This window comes from Thermobia domestica, chromosome 6 (genome assembly GCF_964235325.1).
Source record: "Thermobia domestica chromosome 6, izTheDome1.hap1.1, whole genome shotgun sequence".
Taxonomy (NCBI): Eukaryota; Metazoa; Arthropoda; class Insecta; order Zygentoma; family Lepismatidae; genus Thermobia; species Thermobia domestica.
Genome location: NC_137459.1, coordinates 23,608,825 through 23,628,172, shown reverse-complemented (window position 1 = coordinate 23,628,172; position 19,348 = coordinate 23,608,825). Strand labels below are relative to the sequence as shown.

Sequence of the window (19,348 nt, the reverse complement as noted above, 5' to 3'; positions counted from 1 at the left end):
TTCCGTTTCCACGTTAAGATGCAGGTCCATGACTCATATAGCCTCGCTGCTGAAAGGGACGCTAAACTCAGAATCCAATCCAATATAGATGACATTGGTTATACATAGCGTTGAATGTTTCCATACGTTGTCATATCATTACAAATTTCACACATTAAGACAAAGTTACAAACATTTTTACAAAATGCGAAATGTTTATTTAACAGTAAATTTAGCTGCTTAAGTATTTCATTTCATCATTCGTTTATTTATTTCAGTAATTAAATATTTCAGTTTAACATCCCGCAATTATGTTCTTAGACTAAGGGATACGTATACTTAAGACAAAAGAATGATAATGAAAGAATTGGTGGAATGAGGGCGTGGGAGAAAACAGGAGTATCTCAAGAAAACTTGGCACATTTAAGGTGAAACTTCAATGACTCATAAAACCAAGAAATTTATTGTAAATTAAGTTGACTTAGACAAAATGCTCCAAAGATATACTAGTTTTTTGTACCAATAAAAGTATTGACATTGGCAATTAGTATTATGGCATAATTACCTGCTACACTTTTCCAGGTTACGTAGTTGCATCATTATCCAACGAAGTTAGTGTGTTTAGTTTCCCAAACCAATATAATCTCTACAATGGATCGACACAATCATAACATCTCCAACCACGGAAACAGATGCCATTAGAATCTATAAATGCAGAAATTTCAGTTAAAGACTAATAAATTATGTTTTAAATTATTGAAATACATTACTCTAGTCTTAAACTGCTAAAAATAAATTACAAATAATTTGGTTTCGAACTGCGAAATGCTTTCTTTTTATAATTAGCAGATTTCTCTGAAGCATACAAACTAACTTGTTTGCAATTTTTGTAATTTCTAAAATCTTAATATATTCCCAGGATACAATATATTTGTCATAGGTTTACATGAAATCAAAAACTCACGTCTTCTTACAAGCGCAAACAATACTTACAGCATTACCTTATCAATCAAAATACATTATTTGTGTTTGTTTGACTCAGGTAAATTTAAAAACCATTTCGAATAAAAATATCCAACATATGATGATACGTAATTCTTTAGAATATTCACGATGATCTTAATATGTCATAGAAAACGCGGCTATTTTGTGACGTAGCTAAAACTAAGCTTTAGACCTGAATCATTATTTAAAAACAATAATGCACATTATAACCAACGTGATTCTCCTAAAAATATCCTAAGAAATAATTCAGTTATTATTTAGATACTGTACACTTGTATTCTTAAGAGCGCTAATCACTGTGAAATTAAAATACCGCTAATTTCACAGTAATTATGTGGTATATTCAAATAGATAAAAGATAATCGAAATGTGGAACAAGAGCGCACTAGATAATATTATTTTGCATGAGGCACCGTTATCGCATGTCACCTAGTAGCTTTCCGTTTACAGCCACTTGTGAAAGCGAAAGTAAATGCCAATTTTCTAAATCGCTGGAAATCGAAAGCAGATACGTGAGTCATGATAACGGAATCTCATGTAAAATAATATTGCGTGGCGAGCTCTTGGTCTGCTTTTCGATTATATTTTATCTATTTGAAGATATCATATACTGTAAAATTAGAGATATTTTAATTTCGCCCTGATGGGGTGTCTTAAAACGTAGCGCTGTGTAATAGCTTCCTTAAATTTAAGGACTCTTCAATCTTTTTTAAATCACAGAATATTTATCCACGATACTTACGTATAAAACAAAACAAAGAATTTCAATAGTGGAAATAAACAATAAGTTAAAATGTAACCAAATCTTCTCCTCAAATCTACTTTTTTCTAAGCAATGAACTTCTAATATGCATGATTTTGTCGTTTTCAATAACACTCTTTTCAAAACATGTCGCTACAGAATTTCTAACAACTTCGTACTTAGAACATTAAAGAAATCTAAACGAAAAGACAATTAAATTTCGATTACAAATTAAAAGAATGTTCTGTTGAAAACGTTAAAATATTATTGCTATATTGTTTCACTCTTACCATGTGACTTTAGTAGACGAAATTCGTTCCAATTGCTTCCGTGGAAAGAAAGAACTTAAAATTCCTTTTTAACACAAAGATCAATTTCATGTATCATAGATTCCAATTCTTTAGATCAGGTATAAATACACAAACCTTCTGCTACACTCAGGAGTTAGCAAGAATAAAATTCTGCTAAGAAATGTGTGTCTTCTTTTATGTTACTGAAACCTTACAATATGGCGTTGGCCAGTCCCCAAGAACGTTCACATTTCCAGATTAGCACAAGTTACTTCACAATTAAACCTATTCATCATTAGATTACATAATTGCTTTCCTCTATTTCTTCGATTAACATAAATTGATTTCTGTTCTATAAATCTTACAAAATTAAATGCAATTATTGACTAAGTCCTTGTTTCCGACTAAGAGGCGTCTATTGCTTCATTGCTCTCAACGTCAGCGAATGACGTCACATGACGTGGAAAAATATGGCTACCGCATGACGTGGTAAAACATGGCTACCACATGACTATGGCAAGAAAAATTATTACATATTTTTAGTTAAAAAAAAAAAAAACTTTTCCATCAAATGTTACAACGTACAGTATTCGCACTATACACAAAAAATTCCCATAAATCTACATAAGAGATAATGCTATTCTTATTCTTAGTCTATCATTATTATACTGATATTTTAAATAAGAAATGTGCTTGCAACGACTTTTGTAAAATAATGAACTTCCATGTCTCTTCAATGTAAAAAATAATTGTTTTATTTTGGAAGAAAACTCAGAACCATGCATACCCAAACAAGAAAATAAGTTTAATAAAAAAAATTACCTTTCTATGGTAACAAAACCATTTTTCCTGATGACTGAAGTTCTTATAAAAGATGGCGTCTATCCTTGATTTCCCAATAACACTCTTTTCTCTGTCACAACAAAATTTGGGATAAAGATGTCTTCTCCACCATATCAATTTATTGTATAAGACTTGAACTAATATAATGAGTAAAATGTTGATTAATCACTAAGAAATTTTACTTTTAAAAGTGTTCAGATGCCTGAGCGTGTTCTGCCCATCTGCTCGTTAAAAGATTGCGCAAGAGTGGAAGCGTCGAGACGGACGCTATGAGAAGAGGGAGCTACTGTAGTAGATCAGCGACGCCTATCGTCGTCTACATTCCTTTCTTTACAGTTAATTATTTTTTATCTCAGCATTGAAAGTGTGTATGTTCGAATATACTTGAAAAATACAATATAATTAATAGGTTTGAGATATAACTGCGTAGCAAACACAATTATCAAAATGAATATCCATCTATGTAAAAAAAAAAAAAAAATGCCAATAACAAACTTACAAGAACAGCCGTTGGTAGTAAAAGATTCAACTTGGAGGGAAAAGGGAGCGACAGAAAGGCGGGAAAAGTCAAGGTCAACTTCAACTATCCAATGCAGAAGCCTTAGGAGGGCGCCATCTTCCGCAGATTTTACCATCTATTTCCCAACCTGAGTTACGCGACCCAATGTGATACACAAGCTACTCACAGAAATAAACTTCACTCCTAATATATTATATAAAAAAGTAAATTTTTTTTTTCTTAGAAACGTACTTCATTTCAAAATAGAACAGAGCGGACAAAAAAGTAAAAAAAAAAGTGGAAAATAATTGTTTTTAAGAAAACCAATTTAAAAAAATATTTATGCATGGCTAAAAAGATAATCATGGGAAGTGAATCACTTGATTTACATGAGAATTGAAAGAAATAATTAACCTTTCTATGCATGTCAGGGACTTGAACGAAATCGTGGACTCTCACGTTGGGGGCCCTGGTTATTCCCCCTAATTATTACAGAGTGATGACTGATACATCGTTAAAAAGCTTATGGAGCACAAATTCCAAAGAGGTAATATTCCTGCAATTCGCGCCTTATTCGTAGGAAAAAAAGAAGAAACAAAAAATGAAATAGCAGAATTTGGGGAGCCCTGAGAACCTTTTGTAGTCATCTTCCGCTGACAAAATTAAGCTAATGTCTTGGCAACACACTTCTGATAATAATATAAAAATGGTAGCCATTTCTGCAGTACAAAGCGAGATAAAAATTCAGAACAAAACTCATAGTAAAAAAAAAAACTACTTACCACTATTGGGGACTGTGGAACCATCGATAGCAGGATAGGACGCAGGGTGGGACTTTGCAGCCAGTAAAAAAGATCCAGGTATTAAAAAAAGAAAAAAAAAACACAAATTCGACATCGTCTACGTCTGCCGAGTGTGGTTGCAATGCGTTCCAAGATGTCGCTGGACGGATTGTTTCTAAGTAAGTACACTGAAAAAAAATCCGTTATCCAGACAGCGGTAGATTTTATATACAATTATACGGTATCCTCATATTTACTACATAAATAATTAAGGAGCATACGTTATTCATATCTGCATATGTGCTACCCTTTCTCCCCCTTTGATGTTACATCATTCCGTTACAGGGTGTCTGACGTCTACCAGACTTCCTTAAATTACATAGGTATACGCATGTTACATACGTTAGCTATATGTTATCTACGTCCATTTGTATGTGAGACACTGACCACCTATATACAGTGCTTTTGTTCGTACGGAAAGTACGTGTATTCGTATCACTTAAACGGAAAGTATGTTTAAAATATACTTTTTCAGTTATACGTTTGTTGTGCATTAAATCCCAAAACTACTGGATTTACACATGTAACTTACGTTGTTACGCACGCCACATACGTTTTTCTTTCAGTGTACGGATCCGCGCCCTGGCACAAATTTGCGGATTTCTCTTTTCTTTCCAGAAGAAATTATTGTGAGTGTGTATGTGTGTGTGTGTGTCAAAGAAAGTACCGGTACTTTTTTTGTATTTTACTTAAAAGAAAACCATAACAAATTTGTTTTATGTAGGAAATATTCTCAAAAAGAGAAGGAGAAACGCAATGTTATGTGTAAAAGAAAACTCATTGAATTAGACAATGGATCCGCCCACCCCACCATACTAACACGTTATATGCACACATTACGTACAGCAACAAGAATTATGCTTGTATACGAATTAAGTGAAAATATATAGTGTTTTTTTATGAAATCGTCCTGAAAATAAATGTAATAAATATAACTTACTTAAAAAAACTGAGATTCAAAAAAAATTTCAAAGTCCTGTCCCCCATAAAATCAACAAGTACCGGATATTACCACGTACTGGACTGATTCATTGCTCCGCATACCAATAAAAGATGTATATAATCCCAAGTTGGGAATAGTCCCTCCAAAAATCCTGATGCAAAACAAAAAAAAACTAAAAAAAAAACACGAGCTTCACCTTCCCTCTCCATCTAGTACCCCACACGAACACAAAATGCATATAAACGGAAAGCTTTATCCCTCAGAAACAAACTGATATCAAAATTTCTTTCTTAGCTCAATTAGGGACTGAGCTATTAAGGTTTAAATCCTTGACCCTGCACTTGCGTCAATGCGCAGCTATTTTTTTTTTTTTGCGCTATTTTTTATTGTATATGAGAGCTTTCCTTACGTTTTTTTTCTCTTTTTAGATATGCTTAAATAGATTTTCTTAAAAAGTAGTTTTCTTTAAAACAGTTGTTTTATACTTTTTAGAAAAACTTATTTTATTTTTTAAAATTTTTCTACATTGTTTTATTTTTAATGAGTTTGTTTTTTTAAATGTTTTTTTTTTTAAATTCCTTTTCTACTTTCTACTATGATGTGTTTTATTACTAAGAAAACCGTTTTTAAGAATATATTATTTTCTACTTTCTATCCGTAATTGAATACATTTTCTAATTACATATTATTCTATTAATTTATATTTTATTTACATTTTATTTCTCAATACCTGAAATGGTCATTCATTCGCACGAGAGACTAGCTTTATGAAAAGATGTTGGAATAATGAGAATAGGAGAAGGTCTGTCAATGGAGGCAATGATTTACAAACTTATTTCCTGTAGTTGTTCTAGATGTGATATTTTCATCTACTTTCAAGCATTTTCTGATTCATGCGTGGTCAGTGCTTTTATTTCTTTGGACATACAGTGTATAATGAAATAATACATTACATACACAGCAATATTGAGATTAATATATGATGTTCATTGGATAACACTATCCGAACCAGAGAGATTCCTATCAGAATGGAGAACTGTTTCGTTAGTCACCTACTCTACAATTCTACCTGCATAAACACCTGGCTCAGTGCTACCTACTGCTGTCGGTACCGAGAAAAGTTTCCTGTAAGTTGGTTTGCATGTGTCCAGGCGTTTTCACAACGGCAAATGTTCTGGACACAATGGAATAGAATTAAAGCACTCAGGGAGAGTTACTTCGGCTAGTGACTGTACATAAATGACACTGAGCAAATCACTATTAAAATATTAAAAAATGTTAAAGCAAGATATATTAGGGCTTTAAAATAAAAATGAGTGGCCCCATTTAAAAATGCAATTTATTATTATTGATTTGTATAGAAGGAAATAACATTTTTAAATTGCATGTATAGAAGAAAATAAAATGTTTAAATTTGCAAGTATAGCATAGTGGGTTGCGTGCCACTCAGGAGAATTACACCCATAATGATAAATGACTCGTTACATGCCAGATGGCAGAGTTTTTGCTGAATTTCCTCTCCAAAGTGGAAAGGGATATTGAAGTGAAGAAAGGATACTTACAAGGTATAAGTTTTAAGCTTCATGGCTGCTTTTTGAAGTTTTGACCCAAACTGTATGGAACGAAGGATGGATTAATTTTTTTTTGCCTCTTGCCCGTGCTTTTTTATATTATTGAATTTTGTGACGTATGATGGTGAAAAATTTAAAAATTGTTTTTAGTAAGTATTTTTGTTTTTATTTTTTTTTAGGAAAGTCCATCACGTCACGAGATGTTTGTCTTGGAAAAAGCAACGGGCCGAGAAGCTTATGTAAAGTATTATATGACACTATTTATCTCAGCAAGCTCGAAAACTGGATTTCGCACTAACATAAGATATTCATTATTATGCTTACATGTCACTCTCTTCAACTTCTTTCCCTTAGGGGTGCTAGGGGTGTCTTATCCCAGCGGTATTTTTCCAGATTGTAAATTATATGTGCACCAAATGTGTTTTAGATCCTCTAGACAAAAATGTGCATATCTGATGGAATAGGAATTGACAGAGGCAATGATAAACGCGTTGTTTATACAGCTATATACGAATGTAAGTATGTGTGTCTCTGAACATAACACTGGAACGACTTGAAGAATCTCAACCAAACTGGTACACGTATGACTTACAATCTGAAAAAATGGAAGTAAGAGATTTATCTAACCCCTAAAACCGGGGTGCGAAGGATAAGATGTAAAAGTAAACGAGAAAGACCGATATTAGAGTTGAATCACTGTTTTCGTGCTTGCTGAAATAAATAGTGATACTACTGATGTTACTTAAGACGAAGTTCAGCCCCAATGGGGTAAATCACCCCTAGCACAACTTGGGATTGGAAGATAGTGTCATAGTGATATGTCGGTTAACACCAAGTCCAGTTCCCATCGGCGTAGATGTTGAGAAGGATTAAATAATAATATGTCCAATAATGAATAAGATTATTGTCAAATATGTAGTTCCTAGAGTCTGCAAAACGACTGACTCGTTTGAAATGGCGTTTGGACTATGCGAGGTGTGATCAAAAAGTAAGGTGATTTATTTTATTACGAACAAAGTAATAGGTTTACATCAAATACGAATCAATCTTTTTCTCCTTCAAAGTACTCCCCTTGACTTGTGATGCAGTTATTAAAACGTTGATTCCATGAATGGGAGCTCTTCTCAAAGTCTTCTTTCCTGTGGCGGATCCAGGACGGAATTCTGGGGGGGGGGGCAGTGGGCTGTAATACTGCTACTTAGAGCTACTTTTAAGAGCTCCAAATTCTGGGATGTGTTTTATTTATATATAAAATAAAAAAAGATTCCTCTTCCGGGGGGAGGGGCGATTGCACCGATCGCCCCATGGATCCGCAACTGCTTCTTTCTTCAAGGATGTTCAACTGCGCAGTCATCACACTTTCAGTGTCGGGAATGGTAAAAAAGTATTTCTTTTAGCACCGTTTTGATTGTGGGAAATAGCCAAAACTTGTGTGGTGTTATAACCGGAGAGTACGGCGAATGTGAATAGACACACATAGGGTCTATAAATAGGGTCTATATATAGGGTCTATAAATGGTGTTTTTGGTTCGATACCTGCATGAAATGATATGTACTAACATATTTCATTGAACTAGGCAAAATTATAACCTGAAATATGTAGAATTTAACGGAATATCTTTCGTGGAAATACCTGACCCTAGAGCTCAAACAGATGTACTCCTTTTTTAAATATCCTTTCCAAGAAAACATAGGAACATTTTCCAAAATGCATAGATCATAACACATATGAAGAATTCAAATGCCTGCTTTATTATGAACACAGTGACGTAGAGACCACCGACCTAAGTTAAGTAGAATAGAAACACGAGGTTTCTAGCTTTTAGCATCATTATTATTAATTTATCACACTAGCGAGGTATACATTGAGTTTAATTTATATATTTATACCTACTAATTGAATCAAGGGAAGAAACGGGAGAACCCCGAGAAAGCACAGGCACACGGTGTTTGTACACCACAAAGCTTATTTAGCGCGAGCTTGGATCGAACCAAGGACCCGATGCATCAGAATAGAACGCTCTACCACTGACCCACAGCGACCACTCGGATGTTTTGTAACATTACGTAGAACTAACCGTTCTAACACAATATCTAGAAAGCCAACAATAAATATGCACTAGATCTAGTAACGATACATGCTTTAACTTTGGGGGAGTTAGCACAGGGGTAAATGCATTTTGGGTACAAGCTGTTTTTTTTTTTTTTTTGACATTACTTGACCTACTGTAAAATTCAACATGTATGGGGAAAGTTGGGTCCCGGACAATGCCACCGGAGGGCTCACACCTCCCTTGACTCCCTCTAGCGCAGCCACTAACTAGATCGTTTAGTTATTTTTTAACACTGACTTGATACACTTACATATTTAATAATCTATTATCTCCGCTCTCTGAAAGAAATTTTACGCTGAATACGTAGACTTGTGATTACTGCAGTTCACTGTGCATCATTTGAAAAATACGATGTCATCAGAGCAAAACAGCAAACACGAATTCCACTTTACGTCATGACTTGTATTGTTTGTATACTATAGAAGGTGTTCTTTTAAAAATTCCAAGTGTTTCACAGCTGTGGGTATCGAAATACTTTTAAAAGGTGCCAACATAGATCTAATATTATAGTATTATACGCTATACAGAAGTCCTGACGAGGGTGGACCATGACACAAAGTGCGTCATTTAAATTTTAAGGAATCAAAAATGAGTCATTTAAAACAAGTTAGTTGTAATGGTGGAACATGGGCTTTGGAGGGTAATGCGCAGGGTCACAATTAAGTGGGAAACTTATTTTTAATGTATTGTTGTAAATATTCTGCATAATTCTCAAATCATTACTGCATTATACTGGTTCTAGGAATGTCAAGGGAATTGCATTTTTAGAAGCAAATATGAACATCCAATAAGATTCCTTTTTCTTTCTTTCTTTTCTTTTGAAAATATAGATGTTTATTTTATTTTCTATAAAGATAACCAGGAAAATTTTGCCCCTTTTCGTGGAGGTGTGCGTTCAATTGGTCCTCACACCGTGAGTTGAATGCGAACGAAGATAAGGCGAAGGTCAGTTGTTGGTGTGAACATATCCAAGATACTACCTGGTTGTGGCAGTTCAGTTACACCGTGAACTTGCGTAAGTACAGAGTGAACATGGGACTTCCACAGAGCGTCATAAGTTCGTGTATGCTGTACGAGTTCAAATCGGGGTCAAACGCAGCTGCAGCGGGGCGGAAGATATGCCAGGCCTATCGAGAGGGTGTCTTGACTACGCGGAGAGTGCAGTTGTATTTCAACAAGTTTATGGACGGTGAAGAAACACTCGAAGACCCACCACGTGGCCGAACAACAACACATGTACAAAATAAATATCTTCAGGCAGCAATTGAGGCAAGCAGTGGCCGGGTATGTGAGACACTGGAACTACAATTCAGTGTGAGTGCAGAAACCATTCAGCAGCACCTCCATCAACTTGAGAAGCACTACAGGTTTGGTCGATGGACCTGAAGCACTACAGGTTTGGTCGCCCACATGATTTGACTCCGGACCAGAAGGCAACGTGAGCAAACACTTGTGTTTCTTTGCTATCTCGTCTGAGGAAGGAGCCATTTTTGAACAGAGTGTTGGCATGTGATGAGATGTGGGTCCTGTACAAAGCTCCACGGCGCCATCATGACTTGTTAGCATCGCATGAACCGGTTCCAAAACAACCGAAACCAGTACTACACCAGAAGAAATTCATCCTCTGTGTTTGGTGGACTGGCCACGGCATCGCGCATCGAGAACTGTTACCAGGTGATCAAAGCATCAATGCAACTATGTACGGTCAGCAGTTGAACTATGTTCAAGAAAAACTAAAAAATCTGGAGGCACTACTTCTGAATCGCAAAGAGGTCCTCCTGTTACAGGATAACGCCAAGCCAAACGGGCTCACTCCTCATCTGGATTACCCGAGAAACCATTCTATACCTTGGATAGTAAACCCTATTGCATCAGCCATACTCTTCGGACATTGCACTGTCTGATTATCATTTGCTACATTCCTTGGATAATCACCTTCGAGGACGCCAGTTCAAATCCATAGTAGGGGTGGAAAATGCACTTGCTGATTTCTTCACTTCACGGCCCATCAAGTTCTACCGCGATGGAATCCATGGCCTTCCAGAACGTTGGGAGAAGGTCGTCGATGCTGATGGGGTGTATTTTTCATCTCCCAGGTAAGTCTTAGGTGACATATCAATGTTCAAAAGTGGTGGGTGAAAAAGCGACAGAACTTTCTTAATTATAACTAATTAAGAACTTTCTTAATTATAATATCGTTAAAGATAGCTGGGTTATATGATTCAAGTTCACCATATTTATGTTAATGCACTATTCTCAATGCATTATTATATTTACTTAGGAACGCTACGCCCCTAGTCGTAGTTATTACTGCTATTTATATTTCATGATTATTATGTATAATACCAAATTTCTAATTTACTCTCTCTCAAAATTCCTGAAGCTATCGATAATTTGGTCAGTATTATACATCGATGAGAAATTTATTTTTCCCTTGAAAGCTGTCCTAAAGAAGCAACAGAGGAAACAGACAATAAACATTTATTTTATTTATCGACTATAGCTTCAAATCACAATTAGAAGTTGGCATAACACAAGTTGACATTTAAAGGACCGGCTACCTCCGGACCCATGTAGTCCTAGATTTTGGAGGGTTATAAATTCTTAACAGAAAATACCTGTACACATCTTTAAAGAATGAAAAATAAGCTAATAAATGATAAAATGTCAAGATGTGCATGTTGGTAGGTATATGCAAGACACAAAATCTTAATTTTTGACTACAGTGCGATAAAAACATAAATGGCTCCTCCAGAAAAGACTTTCGCCCCAACGCGGTAAATTTGAAAATGCTCTATGAAATCCATGCCAGGAATCTGAAGGAATCGGATTATCGGTGACCGAGTTCTTGAATGTCAACCTGTACAATGTCCCAACATGAGGATAGCAAAACATGATAATGTCACTTTTGGTAAATTCTGATTTTGAGAATGTCTTAATTAAAAATACCCGTTTTAGCAGTGTACTGTATATTTCGTTTTTACGAGTGAACTAAAAGAATTTTAATTTAATTCAAAACCTTTTAATTTGATCTACTGAAAAAATGTACCTATTATGATTTTCTATCCTCGTATAGATTTTTCGAATATGAAATTTGAACGGCGAACTTCTACGCATCAGGACCGTAGCAAGCGAGAAAAAAATGCCTTTACGTTTGACCCATGAACCTTAGGTTCCTGCTTTTTCCATCTAACAGAAGCTCAGCTGATTTCAAAGTTAAGTATTTTCTAGGTAAAAACACATGACATTAAGTTGTTAGCACTTATATTTCGGTTCACGTATACACTGTGTAAAATGTTCGAAATTATCAAAAAGTTATGAAATGCTTTGTTTTGAACTGAAAAGTAATATTTATTTTTAAGGAAATGAAAGAAGAAAGTTTTTATTTTGGTTAGCAAACATAATTGGAAGAATGGGTACTGGATGCTGCTGTTCCAAGTACCGTTGTCACCCTCAACACCTTCAAAGAACGCAGTATACGCGATGTTGTAATGTTTCTATGCCAGAGTCAATTGAAAGTCCAAAGGTCACCAAATCAACATTCATGCATTTCAACAGCTTTTAAACTGAATTTGTTACTTTTTAATGAGCAATATTATTTCTTTTGTATCTTTAGTTGAACACTAATGCTAACTAAAGTCTAGTGAAACCAGAAACGAACAACAAATGCGTCATCTTAAAATGAAATGAAATCTCATTACGTCCCACAATTATGGCTTCTAGGCTAAAGCAGACGGTGATGATGAGAGATGAATGAAATGGTGGAATGAAGAAAGTGGAAGGAAACGGGGAAACCCAGAGAAAAGCCAAGAGTATGGTGTTTGTCCACCACAAAGTCCACACGGCGCGAGCTGGGATGGAACCAGGAATCCCAAGCACCGGAGATGGACGCTCTACCACTGAGCCACTGCCCCCTAAATGCGCTTTACAATCAAGCCGGATGCAAGCTTGCCGACTTCCAATGCAAGTTTACAGCAAACGGTTTGCGAGTTGACTGTGCTACTATGGCAGAAACGTGGTCAAAACCCCCTAAATCGAAGTTTCTGTTTGTAGACTTTTAAGATTCTAAGTTGTCAGTTTGGTATGATTACCGTTAGGAAATTACCATTTTTAGGCCCAGATACACATACCTGGATATCGAATCTATTTCAATTTAAGCGTTGAACTAGTCACTTCAGATGTTGCTCAGAATGCAAATAAAGTAGGTTTCAATCGCACTCAATTTCGGTCTATTTGTAGTCTTTCTTCCTTTTATTTTATTTTCAAATGTAATCAACGACTAAAAGTAAGTAAATTGTAATTATGTAAGTAAAGTGCAGTAAAATTTGATCGTTATTATATTACTGGAGCATTTAGAATATTCTATTTTTTATTCGCTTCAGGTTGAATCCTAAACATTAAGAAATACAGAAGTCAAAATCCCACGAGATCGCACTCTCAAACAAATTTTCCTGAGTTTCTAAATCATTCTTCATTTATCCAAAATTAAAAGTAGTTGGCCCCGGTTCCCTATTTTATTTTATCTATACTTTTCTATAGTGATACACTGTACATAAATTTGATTTTAGTCGCTCATTACGATTTGTTTTTGTTTTTAGTTGATTCACTAGAAATGAACAAAATGCTCAATAATATGTGACAATAAACTCATTTTATCATTAATCTGTCTAAAATTCAAAATGAGTGACCTGGAAAACTCTTCAATACGATTTCTTTTGAAATCGAATTATTCTTTTAAGACGGCCATATCACATCCGCCATCTTATATTTTCAAAAAATAATATGAAATTCCAAATTAGCGACCTCGAAAACCTCAAATAAAACGTTTTAATGAAATCAAATAATGTTTCGTAACAAAACTGGTGGGTAACGGTGCAGGAAACATCCAATTATGAGTGGTTGAACATTAGATTATGACATTTACGATACTGTAAAAGATACCGACACTAATGAGTCAAATTTTTCTACTATTCGTTACATTTAATATCCAACAATGAACAAGGTGAGTATACTTTAACACTAAATGTAACCTCAAAATATACATCAGAGGAAAAATTAAATTTTGCATAATTGTATTAGTCTTTACTCATTTGAGTTATTATATATGACGACATAAGTGGATGTCAGCGAGAGAAGGGTTGACGTATGACATTCATTTTCTACATATAGAATGTAACTTTTTTCCTGCTAAGTGCTTAAATGGTTATGGAATAGTATAGTGACGCTAGTCATATAGGTTTCAAGAAGTATTTTAAATTTTATTTTTTAAAATGCAATTTGATTAATAATCAACATTTTGGAATAGTTACCTGCTATTTCTTGCCAGGCTGAGTCGTTGCAACATTATTCAATGGACTCATTCTTCCAATTTACAACCCATACAATTTCCACAATGCAATTTACCATCAAGTGTCTCTCCCTACGAGAATGAATATTACTAAAACCTAGAAACGAAAACAAACGGTTAAGAACTAGCAATAAATGTAGCTTTAAACATATTAATATACATTTTATTTCTACTCTAGTTCTTTAGAGTTTTACAGTGCTCTTTTTACTCATTGCACGATTATTAATGACGTGGCACATATGGCTACTATATGATATGAAAATTACGCATTACTACTAAGTTGTCCTAAAATAAACTACAAATCATTTTGTTTCAGACAGCCAAAGGTTTTTCTCGTTTTATCTAACAGGTTTCTATGAAGTACCGAAACTAATTTCACTACAATTTATAGAAGTTTAACATAATCGCAATAAGTTCTTACGATAACTTATCTTTATCATGGATTTCTATAAATCCAACAACTTACGGTTTCTTATCACCACAAAGACTCGTTGTTAGCATATCAATTAACGAAAATCATCTTCGTATTAATTTAGTTTCGAACAGAAATGTGGAAGATCTTGTTGCTACGTCACAAGTATTGGTTCCGTAATTTTTAAAATATTCATGAAGTTATAGAAAACCACTTCGTCTCCTGATAACTATTTTTATTTACTAAGCAGTGAGGTTCTAATATGACACAGCAGTATCATTCCTCCCCCCCCAAAAAAAACTCTCTTTCCTAAACACGTCGCAATATACGAGTAATTTTTAATAACTTCTTACCTAGAACGTTAAACAAATATATACGAAAAGTGCTAGAAAACTAAATTTTGATGACGAATTAACAGAATGTAATGCTAAAATGTTAAAAATATTATTACTATATTGTTTCATTCTTACCATGTGATATTTTTACGACGAAATGTGTTTCCAATGGCTTTCACGAAAGAAATAATTAAAATTACTTCTTAACACAAAGATCAGTTTTCTGTATTCTTCTCCTATCAAATATAAGCATAAACTTTGTTTCACACGCAGAAATAAAAACGAATAAAAATCTGCTAAGGAAATATTTTTCTCTCTGTTTCTGAAACGTTACAAAATGGCGTTACACCGTCATTTCCCAAGAACATTCTCCTTCTCGGAATAGGACAAGTAGATTCACAATAACATCAATTCATCATTGGATTATATCATTGTTTCTCTATTTCATCGATTCACATAAATTGATTTATCTATTTATGAATCTCACTCATTGAAAGAAGTCCTTGCTTCTGCCTAAGAAGCTTCCATTGCTCGTTACACTGAAGGACACGAATGTCAAATGACGTGAAAAACATGGCTACCGAATGACGTGACGAATGAGCAATGTGCATAACTATTTAGTTTTAAAGAAATATTTCTTCTACTAGTTTTAATAAAATACATGATATCGTATTGTACATAAAAGAATTCCCATAAATATATTTAATAAATTTTATATTTGTTTGTTCTAATACTATCCTAAATATGGAGTACTGCAATTCTTATGTTTACAATGCCTTCCGTAAAACAAGGGATTTTCACAGCTCTACAACGCAATGGATCTTATTTACGTAGCTAAGAAAATTGAGCGCATGAACAACGAAATTAAACAATTTAAAATTCAAACGATTTTAGCTATCATGCTGAAACACTTTTCCTGACCGTTGAAGTACTTCTACAAATATGGCTTACTTTCTTCAGTTTGTAATGTCACTCTTTTCTACACGCGCCGTAACAAAATCTGTGACAAATTCTCTTCTGGTACATGAATTCAGTAAGAACATAATTACAGCTACACAATGTTTAAATTTTTGATTACAATAAATAAAATTTACTTCTAAAAATGTTAAAATACCTGAGAGCTCTGCACTGGTCATCCCACTATAGTTATTAAACTATACGTCACTGCGCAACCGTCAAGATGGACGCTGAACGAAGAGAGCGTGATGATGGCAGATAGAACGGCGACGATCACCATCATTTCCACCCGTTTTCTTTGTACTTAAACTTTCTTTTCTTTCTTAGCAGCAAAAGAACGTATATTCGAATTTATTTGAAAAGGACAGTAATAAATTCATATAAAAAGCAGTCGATGATCTTTTGTTACGAAAAGATTCAACTCGGGGAGGAACGGGTGTGTAACAGAAAGGCGCCAATATCAAGGTCAGCTTGAAGTGTCCAGAGCAGACGCTTTAAGAGGGAGCCACTTTCACTACGTTTCACCATTGGTTTACAACTGTTTCTGTGTAAATATTGTCAATCTACTGTTAGATGATTGTCTCCCCAATGTTTCTGCACAACCGTCTTATATTACCATGGACCGCGGTGGCTCAGTGATAGAGCGTTGACCTCTGGTGCTTGGGGTCCCGGGTTGGATCCGAGCCCCGCCAATTGAACTTTGTGGTAGACAAACACCGTGTGCGTGGGATTCCTTGAGGTTCTCCCGTTTCCTCCCACTTTCTTCACTCCACCAATTCATTCATTACTCATCATCACCGTCATAAGGGACGTAAAACTCAAAGATTTCATTTCATTTTTTTTTCATATTATATTACCAATGGACGAGTCTGGTTATTGCGTCACTTCCGATGTTAACAGAACTCTACGACTCGTTATTGTTATCATCGTCATAATTATTCTGCCATTATTGGTTGGTCACTTGCCGTAAATAAGAAGCTTCAATGCAGGGCGCAAAATTTCAAAGTTAGACGCACTCTCCAGTCCAATATAATGGTCGGCTGTATCTGTCAACGTACAAACTATCAGAGGGTCCTTCCAACGGCCTTTGGTTTGACAAAGAAAGAGATTACATCAGGGTACAAAATTTCAAAATCAGACAGTTAGATTCAGGATAATAAATTTTGAATTTGAAAATTCATATACATATTAAAAAAATATCTTATATCTTAAGATTGAGGGTGGGAAAGGAGGGGCCAATTACAACGTTGTGAAGACTTCACTTTCCATGTCCTTGTAAAGACTTCACATTTCGTGTTTATTCTCACTCAGTGATAATTGTTTTCGTGCGAAACAAAAACTGGGCAGCCCGATATATATATTTAGGCACAAGCCATTCCTACTGAACACTGGCCGCCAGCTCTAAATTTTTAGTCGCCAATGGCAACCTGGCAACCGGAAATTTTGCTCCCTGCTTCCATGAATCACGGTCTTTAGATAAGTCTTTTGTCTTCGCATACAATTTTTCTATTTCGATACCATCGATCAGATATGGATTCCTTTGTCTCTCCCTCTCTTTCCTAACACCACACCCTCTAGCACGTCCTTCATGATACAGTTCCATCTTGGCCAATGTTGCAACCAGTTTCTTTTCCTCTTTTCAACAATAATCTAATTCTTTTTTCTCCTCCATTATCCTTACACACCCTCCTTTGTTTTCCGTTCAACCCAGCTTAGTTTCTCAATTCTTCTCCATACTCACATTTCAAAGAATTCCAGTTTTTTCATCACTTTTGTGTAATGCCCATATTTCTGCTTCATATAGTAAACTACTCCACACAAATCATTTTATGAGTCTTATTCTCAACACTTTATTCAAGGAGTGAATTTGTGGTGGACGAACACCGTGCTTGTAGGTTTTCTCGGGGCTCTCCCGTTTCCTCCCACTTTCTTTATTCCACCGTTTCATTCATTTCTCACCATCACTGTCTCCTTTAGCCTAACCGGCATAACGGTGGGACATAAAACTAAAGATTTCAGTTTTTTTTACTTTATTCAAGGACTTAAAAAATTATGTTTTTTTCCTTCTAGAGGTTTTTTTCGCCATTCCTATTTTTGCTTTGATTTCACGTTCCACTTCATATCATCACTAATAATACTACCCAGGTACCAAAACTAGTCACCTCTTCTATTTTCTCCCCACCTATTTCTATATTTGACTCCGACCGCTTCGATCCAATCGCCATGGCTTTGTCTTTCTAACAATTTATTTTCATCTTATATTCTCCACACCCTGTCCTCAAGTTTTCTAACATATTGATTTTTCGATCAGATTCCGCTACAAGCTACATATGATCTGCAAACCGTATACACATAACCATCCTACTTCTACCGAAACATTGTCTTTATTGTGTGGGCTCTTCTTTACTATCTCTTCTAGTTTGATATTAAGTAACCTCCGCTAGAGTCAACATCCCTGTGAAGCTTCCCTTCCAATTGCACCTTCCTCTATCATTTTTCTCTCCTATACTAACAGTTTCCTCTTGGTTCAAATATAAGTTTCTTATGAGTCTTCGATCTTTCCATTCCAACCCAATGTTCTTTAGAATTCACAACAACAATTTCAGTTTATGCTGTAAAAAGCCTTTTTTAGGTCAATAAATACAACAAAGACCTACTTCCCTTTTTCTTCCCTAGGCTTAATACGCGGTGTAATATCCGGGGAACATGGCGGATGCAATAGTGTTTCCTATCCAAGGCGTAGAATGGTGTCCCGGGTCATCCGAGCCCTGTGGGACTTAGCGTTGTCCCGTTACAGGATAACCCATTTGCGATTGCACGATAGTTTTGAGTTCTGCTTGAACTCGGCAAAAATTTAAACATTTCTTCTAACCTCATCCTTAGTTAAAGGATAACATGCAACAAGACACTACCAATGCAACTTTTAAGTTTGTTCTCCTGTCAGTAACAATCATATACTTGGAAAAGAATCTCTCGGCATCAACACTCGAGACTGGCAACCATATTGAAAGTAACGAGCTGACAGCAAAAGACCTGTGGTTAACTTTAAAACTGTTTAACAATGATACAACGTCAACTTCCTTATGCTCACTGTTGAGAATTTCAATAACCTTACTTTTAAATTCATGGTAATCAACCAACAGATCATGAATATGTTCACCACAAAACACAATCAAAGATTTACACAGCAGCTCAATTTTCTTGATGTATACATCTTTATAAAGTAAAACAATTTCTGGATCAAATAACTCGCAGAGCATTTTCCAAAATGCAACGTTGTTTAAGTTAAATCATATTGGAAATGCGATTTTTAGTTATCATTAGCAATAATTAACACGATTTCCACTTTTTCGTTCTCATTCGCATTTATCGCAAGTAATACCGAATTTCGCAAAAAGTTGCGATAATATAAACGTGATTTCTGGTTCTGAAAAGAAAAGTATTTTTTAATGTTTCGCACATATCGCAT

At 35.1% G+C, this 19,348-nt stretch overlaps 1 long non-coding RNA gene across 1 annotated transcript in view; it reads right to left on the bottom strand.

The window, feature by feature from the left end:
* Positions 1-548: 548 nt before the first annotated feature.
* The window catches only part of LOC145687645 (uncharacterized), a 203,449-nt gene continuing 184,649 nt past the window's right edge, over positions 549-19,348 (bottom strand). The window contains exons 6-7 of the long non-coding RNA XR_014131698.1: positions 14,138-14,272; positions 549-684 (exon numbers count right to left, since the gene is read on the bottom strand). This is a non-coding gene — a long non-coding RNA (uncharacterized LOC145687645). The remainder of the gene's footprint in view (positions 685-14,137; positions 14,273-19,348) is intronic.